This window comes from Pteropus medius, unplaced genomic scaffold, assembly GCF_902729225.1.
Source record: "Pteropus medius unplaced genomic scaffold, Ma_sr-lr_union100, whole genome shotgun sequence".
NCBI classification, from domain to species: domain Eukaryota; kingdom Metazoa; phylum Chordata; class Mammalia; order Chiroptera; family Pteropodidae; genus Pteropus; species Pteropus medius.
The window spans coordinates 6,497,839-6,505,720 of record NW_024342257.1 but is presented as its reverse complement, the minus strand read 5'-3'; the positions used below and the strand labels follow the sequence as shown (position 1 = coordinate 6,505,720).

The 7,882-nt window shown below is 35.6% G+C and overlaps 1 pseudogene; it reads left to right on the top strand.

The window, feature by feature from the left end:
- Positions 1–455: 455 nt before the first annotated feature.
- On the top strand, positions 456–5,662 carry LOC120600083 (coronin-2A-like; annotated as a pseudogene).
- Positions 5,663–7,882: the final 2,220 nt, after the last annotated feature.

Sequence of the window (7,882 nt, the reverse complement as noted above, 5' to 3'; positions counted from 1 at the left end):
CTTTTGCACAATTAAGATAGAATGAATTAAATAACTAAATATAATAGGTAAACTATAAAACTTTCTGAAGAAAACATAAGGGAGAGGCTTTATGACATTACATATCACAATGATTTTATGGCTATGACAACAAAAGCAGAAGCAAAAAAGAAAAATAATAATAAATTAGACTTTGTCAAAATTAAAAAAAAAACAACTTTTGTTCATCAAATGACACAACAACATAGTGAAAATGCAACACACAGAATGTGAGAAAATATTTCCAAATCATATATGTAATAAGAGGTATTATCAAGCATATATATAGGGTGAAAAAGATAGAGGCTTTGTTCATCCCTCTTGTGACCACATCAAAGTTGTGACAGAAACATGGAGCAAACAACAAGCAAAGTCACCTGGGATCTTAATGAACAGAAGCACTACAATTAGGGAGAGAAAGAGTAAATCACTCTGCAATGGTAGAACATAGGAGGGGGCAAAGACGTAAGGCTGCCGGTCCCAAGAGATTGAGTGTGAGAGAGGCTACTACAGCAACAGCTGGTAGTTACAGATGCTTCTTAAAGAGGCCATGTTTGAGAGCAGACTTTCACGATGACGGACCTGCTTACTCTAAGCATCAGCACCGGGTCGACTGCATGGGGGGCACCAGGGACTTACAAGGGGCTGGAGGCGAGGCCTTTTCCTGGGCAGAAGCGTTAGAGGTATCCATTGTTCCTCTGTTGATCCCACTGATACAGAAGATGGGGAAGCCAAGGACACTCAATCAGAATGGCAAGAAAAAAGAAGCTGAGACTATAATAATAATTTAAGGAGCCTATGAAACACTGTTAAATGTAAAAATATCCATGTCTTGTGGGTACCAGAATGAAAACAAAAAGGTGAAGAGCCATTTGAAGAAATAATGATGGAAAACTTCCCTAACTCGGTGAAGAAAATAGACATACAGCCCCAGGAAGCTCAGAGAGTCTCAAAAGAGATAAACCAAAAGGGGCCCACACCAAGACATGACATAATTAAAATGCCCAAAGTTTAAATACAAAGAGAGAATCTTAAAAGGGGCAAGAGAAAAGCAGTTAGACCTACAAGGGAGCACCCAGAAGACTGACAGCTAATTTCTCAAAAGAAACTATGCAAGACAGAAAGACTTGGCACAAAATATTCAACATGATGAAAAGCCAGGTCCTACAACCAAGAACACTTTATCCAGTAAAACTATCATTTAGTCCAAGAACAAATAAAGTGCTTCTCAGGAAAAAATAAGCTAAAGGAATTTATTATCACCAAGCCAGTATTAAAGGAATTGTTGGAGGGACTTCTTTAAGAAGAAAAAAACACGTATCAAAAACATGAGTAAAGAATGGTAATAATTACATTTCTATCAACAAGTACCTCAAATGGAAAAGAATTAAGCGCTCCCACCAAAAGATAGAATGACTGAATGGATAAGAAAACAAGACCCCTACATATGTTGCCTACAAGAGACTCATTTTAGATTAAAAGACACATACAGTCTAAAAGGAAGGGGATGGAAAAAGATATTTCTTTGATAGATCTAGAGGGTATTGCGATAAATGAAGTCAGATAGAGAAAGACAAATATACGTGTGGAATTTAAAGGACAAAATAAACAACAAAAATGGAAATAAACTTATAGATACAGATAATATTTTGATGGTTACTAGGTGGGAGGGCAGTTGGGGGGACAGTGAAAAAAGGCAAAGACATTAAGAAGTACAAATGGATCAATACAAAGCAGACATGGAGATATAAAGTATAGCATAAGGAAAATAGTTAACAACGTAGTAAATATGTAAGGGGAAGAGGAGTACTAGATTTAGTGGGGTGATAACTTTGTGAGTTATATAGATATTTAATCACTATGCTGTACAAGTGAAACTAATATATTATTGTATGCCAAATGTAATTTAAAAAATCATTGAATGGTACAACGCAAATACGAGCAATTAATTGTCTATTGTATTTCAATTAAGCTGGAAAAAAAGAGTATATAAAGAACAACTATAACTCAACACCAAAAAATAAATGAACAAACAACCCAATTTAAAGTACTAGAATAGACATTTATCTAAAGAAGATATATAAATAACCAATAAGTACATGAAAAGATGCTCAACATTACTACTCATTAGAGGAATGCAAATCAAAACCACAATGGTTCCAATTTCTCCAAATTTTCTCCAACATTATTATTTTCCGCTTTTGTCATAGTTACCATTCCAGTTGATGTGAAGTGGTATCTTATTTAATGGGCACAAAGTTTTAGTTTTACATGATGGAAATAATTCTTGGGATGATTGTGATGATGGTTTCACAAAAATGTGAATGTACTTAATACCACTAAACTGTACACCTAAAACTGGTTACTATGGTAAATTTTATACAATATGTATTTTATCACATTTACAAATATCAAAGTGAATACTTCTAAATTTCCCCAGCATATACTTTTTGTTTTGTCCTTTTCTCATTTAACCTAGATGCTGAGAAAGATCAGAAAAACTATTATAGATGAAAAACTTGGACTGGGAGATTTTGCCTTATAAGGCATCCTTTCTGAATTTGGTATTTTCTTCAGAGGCTGTGATTTCCAAGCAAAATTAATTTCACATTCTCTCTTTGGCATAGGATAGTGGGATGAAAAGGGACAAAAATATAATTAACAAGAAACATAAGCCTTAAGGTCAATGGTAGTTTTATTTTCTGGTTCTGCTACAGACATTTGCTCTGGCCCTCATTTTCCTTATATATGAATAGAGATGATAACATGAGTGATGCACTTATACAGAAATAACATGAAGCGAAGTACCTCTACATATAAGCAAAAAATAAGTCAGTTTCTTTCTTCTTATCTGAAAAATAAATAGGGTTTGAACAGAAATGAATTTGGTTAAAAAAGAAGAGACTTATCTGAAAGCATGTAGAATAAACTGTGGAATTTCTTTGAGATGTTTTAAGGGTTTTTATTTATTTTTTAATGATTTTCACTGGAGAAATATAGAAAATACAAGTAATATTCTGTTGATTTCTCAGTCATTTACATGTTTGTATGGGAAGGTAAATACTAAAGGAAATAATTGAATATGAAATGAAGTTTTGCATTAGTGTCATGTGAATCGATGAAGAAGAAATAAACCTATAAATTTGTCAAATAAAAGATGAAAATTTAGATTTAAAAAATGATGTAAAAATAAAAATACATGTCATCTCATTCTTTTATAAATAATTCTTTTTACAAAGAAATATCAGAATATTTGAAAAGGTGTAATTACTATAGTAAAGACTCATTAAATATATGAGGGCATTTTGTGGGGTGCGGGGTGTGGAGTGTAATAGTGATAGAAAAAATACTTCGTGTGAACAGATTTGAAAGCATACCAGACTGTTCAGAAACTAATATTGTACGTGCATAATTTTTTTTTTTAAATCTAACATTCTGTTAATTTTCTAATTATGGGTACATTTGCTTAAAACAAATTCTACAAAAGTCGACAATCTCAGCTCTCAGTTTTGGTGGGAAATAAAAAAGGAAAAAATTATTGAATATAATAAGTTACTAAATTTGAGGACCTAATCTAGCTTGGACAGAGTGAAGTTAGTCCAAAACATCTGGGCTGTTAGTTTGGCCCCAATACTGCTTGCATTTTTATTTCAGTCTCTTGTCACAGAAAGTGTAGGATTTATATTCTGATATATGTGGAACTTGGGTGAAGGATAATGTTAGTAAATTAAGGAACAAATGGAAATCTACTTTCTTCAGCAAATATTTTTCAAATGGCTCATACTGGTGTGGACATTGTTGTGCCTTTATCATAAAACAACAGAAAAAAACTACTTTAGAAATTGCGCTTTAGTTTTTCTTTTTCTTTTCCAATTATCTCTTTGTTAAGCACTGCACTATCAGAGAAAGGTTTTTGTTTCTTTGCTTGTTTGTTTTTCCCCACTGAGCCAAATATTCCTGTAGGTCATTTAAATAATCTGTTCACAGGAGCAAAAAAAAATCATTACAATTTTGTTTTTTTTTGTACTAAAAGCAAACCTTGAAGTAAGCTCAAAGAGTTCTAACTTTAGAATTTAAAGCATCTTGGAAAATGTGAGAGTTCTGGGTGCAAGGACTCCTGTGTGGCCATCATCAAAATGTCATGGCACACTAGTACTGGAGCTCTGAGTTCTCCAGGTTTTTGGAAAACCAGCAAGCAAGGAGAACTGGCACAACTCTGTGCCCATTACACACAGCGTCCACGACAATCAGTTTTGCGCTGTGAGCTCTCACTTTATTGCAGTTGTGACTAAGTACGCTGGTGAGGTTATCTTTTTTGTCATCCTCCTGCATCAGATGAAAAAATTGGACCCTCACTACCGGAAGGTCTGTGAGTACTGAGGGAACATCATACACATCAAATGAAACCTTTTGACTATTTTGATATTGCTTCCTGTTCTGAAGATGCCATGATTAATATCTGGGACATCCTCAAGCAGTTGCTATAAAGGAACTTCACAGCCTGCAGGAATGAGCTGGTGGTCCACTCCCGCAGAGTGGGCCTGTTTGAGTGGCACCCCACGGCTGCCAAAGTAATCTTCAGTTCCTGCTACAATTATATAAGGTGATAGTCTGGAACCTAGATACAAAGGAGTCTATAATCATGAGCCCTGTGAAGACAATTGACTGCCACCAAGACGTGATCCTGTCCCTGTCTTTCAACACCAATGGCAGTCTGCTGGCCACCACTTGTAAAGACTACTAGATTCAGGTTCTCGACACCTCTGAGCAGGGACCATTCTCCAGGAAGCCAGTTACAAAGGGCACCAGGCCAACAAAGTGCTGTTTCCGAGGAACCTGAATAAGCTGTTGTCCACATCCTGATGGAACGACTGGCAGATAGCCCTGTAACCAGGACAACTTCTCTATGCCTCTCACCGAAGAGGACTTGGATGGCTCCTCAGGCATGTTTACCTTATATGACACAGACACCAACATGCTCTGTGTGGTGGGAAAGGGAAATAGGAACATCCACTATTATGAGGTGAGGGCCGACAAATATCACCTGAACTACCTGATCAAATATCGCTCCTAACACCCACCAAAGGGGGTCGGTGTCATCCCAGAGAGGTCTCGACGTGTCCTGTGAGATCTTCCACTTCTACAAGCTGATTACAACCAAAAACCTCATCAAACCCCTATCCATGATTATACCCTGGTGGTCGGAATCCTAGCAAGAGGACATCTACCTACCTATGGCAAGGGTCAAGCCCTCTCTGACCACCTGGGAGTGGCTCAGTGAGATGAATAAAGGACCAATCCTGATACCCATAGGTCCGGCTCCGAGCTTCTGAGTCCCCAGCCTCTAACCCCCAAACAGACTCCTCTCCAAGTGGATGATCCCTGCCTCATCCCAGCTCTTCAATCAGACAGAAAAGCTGGTTGCAGAAGATGACCAGAGGCATTATCTCTGCTGGAAGAAAAGGTGCCAAGGTAGGGGGAGGAACACAGGCTGGAGGAGAAGAAAATCTGGCTCACAAAAGGTTGTGACATCTTCGAATGCCCCCCACCAAAGACAGAGAATGAGCTACTACAGACGTTCTATCGGCAACAGCAATAGATCCGAAAACTGGAAGTTGGAACTGGAGATCAAATTCTTGGATGAGATCAGAATGGTTTCTGAGCAGAGGTCTTTGCTGTTCTTGCCCTCCAGGACACTATTCAGCTCATAGGAGGTCGAGGCAAATACAAGTCCTCTAGAACAACCATTTATATATATATATATATATACTCTATATATATATATATATATATATATATATATATATAGAGAGAGAGAGAGAGAGAGAGAGAAGAGAGAGAGAGAGAGAGAGAGAAAGAGAGTCATAAAAAACGAAACTCAGTTGCTGAAAGATTCCAGTGAACATGGTGCCATTTTCCTATTTGCCTTCTTGAAACAACAGTGTCTGAATTGACTCTTTTTAGATGATAATTTGCCTTCTGTTTAATTCTGTTTATAAAGGTCCATGATGAGCTATAACTTTCCGAGGGAAAGAACATTGTTGAAAGTTAGAACTGGAAGGGAGGTGAATATGCCTGTGAATTTCAAACTATGGTCCATAGAATGTGAGAAATGCTAAGCAGAAGGGCTGTGAACCCCTCCTCCCACCTCCCCTTCCTTTCTAACCAGACAGTTCCCTCTCTTTTTGTTTTATATATTGGCTTCTATGGAATATATAATTCTGTTACTCAAAAAAAAAATTAGTTTGAGAACAAAAATATGTCTTATGACGTTTATAAGACTATGAAGTTAATAGATAACACTTAGTGGTTATTTCATGATATTAGGGAATTAATGTTAAGTGTAACAATTGCATTGTGGTTGTATTTTTAAAATCCTCAACTTAAAGAAATATATACTTAAATATAAAACAAAATAATTATATAATTTTCTTCAAAATAATCTCAGATATGGTGGAGGCAGAGGATCATGTGGGTGTATAGATTAAATAAGATAAGACAGATATTGAATAGTTTTTATGAGTGAAGCAATAAATTATTAATGCCAGGTCATAAAATATATTCTTTTTCAGATCTTGATTCACTAATCAAGAATAAATGAATGCATCTGAAATATTCAAAGAAGCTAAAATTATACAAATTGTACTCAAATTGAATATTTTGAATATTTTATTGAAAATGTAACAAAAGAAATTACTCTTCACATTAACCTATACTTTTACAAGGTACTGATCAGGTTCTTACATAAAACACTTAACAGTGCATTCTTTATGAATTAAAATGAAGAGAATGCCTTGCAAATTGGAAAATTTGCATCAAATGCAGACTAGAGAGTCAGTTATCTTGACATTGAAAGGTTATTGTGCTAGGATGAATCTCAAGGGGTTAAATTCCAAAGCATCCTGTTCCATACTTTCAGCCAAATTTCAATCCAAGTTGCCACGATAATGTGATAACTTTCTACATTAAGTAACGTTTATTACTTTTTGGTATTTTTCAATGATTACTTAACAAATGACTAATGTGTAGCCTTCTGGAAATGCTATACATAAAACAACAATGACTTGATTTAGTCTGTTACACTTATGATTAAGTACTAGGCTTGTGCCAAAGCTATATTAAGAAAAGGGGCAGATAACCTGTTATCTATAGCCTATAGGAATCTAGGGTTAGAAGTAATCTACTTTTATAATGTCTAGGTTTTGTTTTGCCCCAGGCCTTCAGTCTATGGAATGGATATACTAATGTATCTTAATGGATTTTATGTTGTTATTGGTTAATTGCTTACTCTGTTTTAGATGTAAAATTAGTTGTATTTCAGTATACTGGAGACAAAGATATCAGTATTAAGAGCTTTTTGTGTTATAGTGAAATAGAGGGTTATTGTAGAGATTAAATTATTTGAAGTATGTAAATCATAGTGCTTGACAACCAATAAGGGTAGCTAGTGCTTTTATAATTATAATTTACTCATCTACATTTACACAAAACAGTTCTGCCATCCTTTCAAAGGTCTATCTGTACTATATAAGACATGCTTATACCATTCCTTCTATGACAGGAATTTCATTTCTGTGAGAGTTTCGTCTTTTCGCTATTTTTTCTAAATTTTTAAACAACCTTTCTTTCATAACAAATCCTGAAAACCTATAAAAACATCTAAATGCCATTTAAAATTAGAAAATATCTTTTAGTGCCCATGCTCACTTTTATACTTGAAGTTATTCAACTACCTGTAGACAGAACCTGCCATTTCTCTCGCAGGTTGACAAGTTTCCACTTCATCTTCTGTGCTCTTACTAAGTGCCCAGCCCTTTCAGAGTTCTGCAGTATCCATTTTTGCCTTGTCACCATTGGGGCCTAT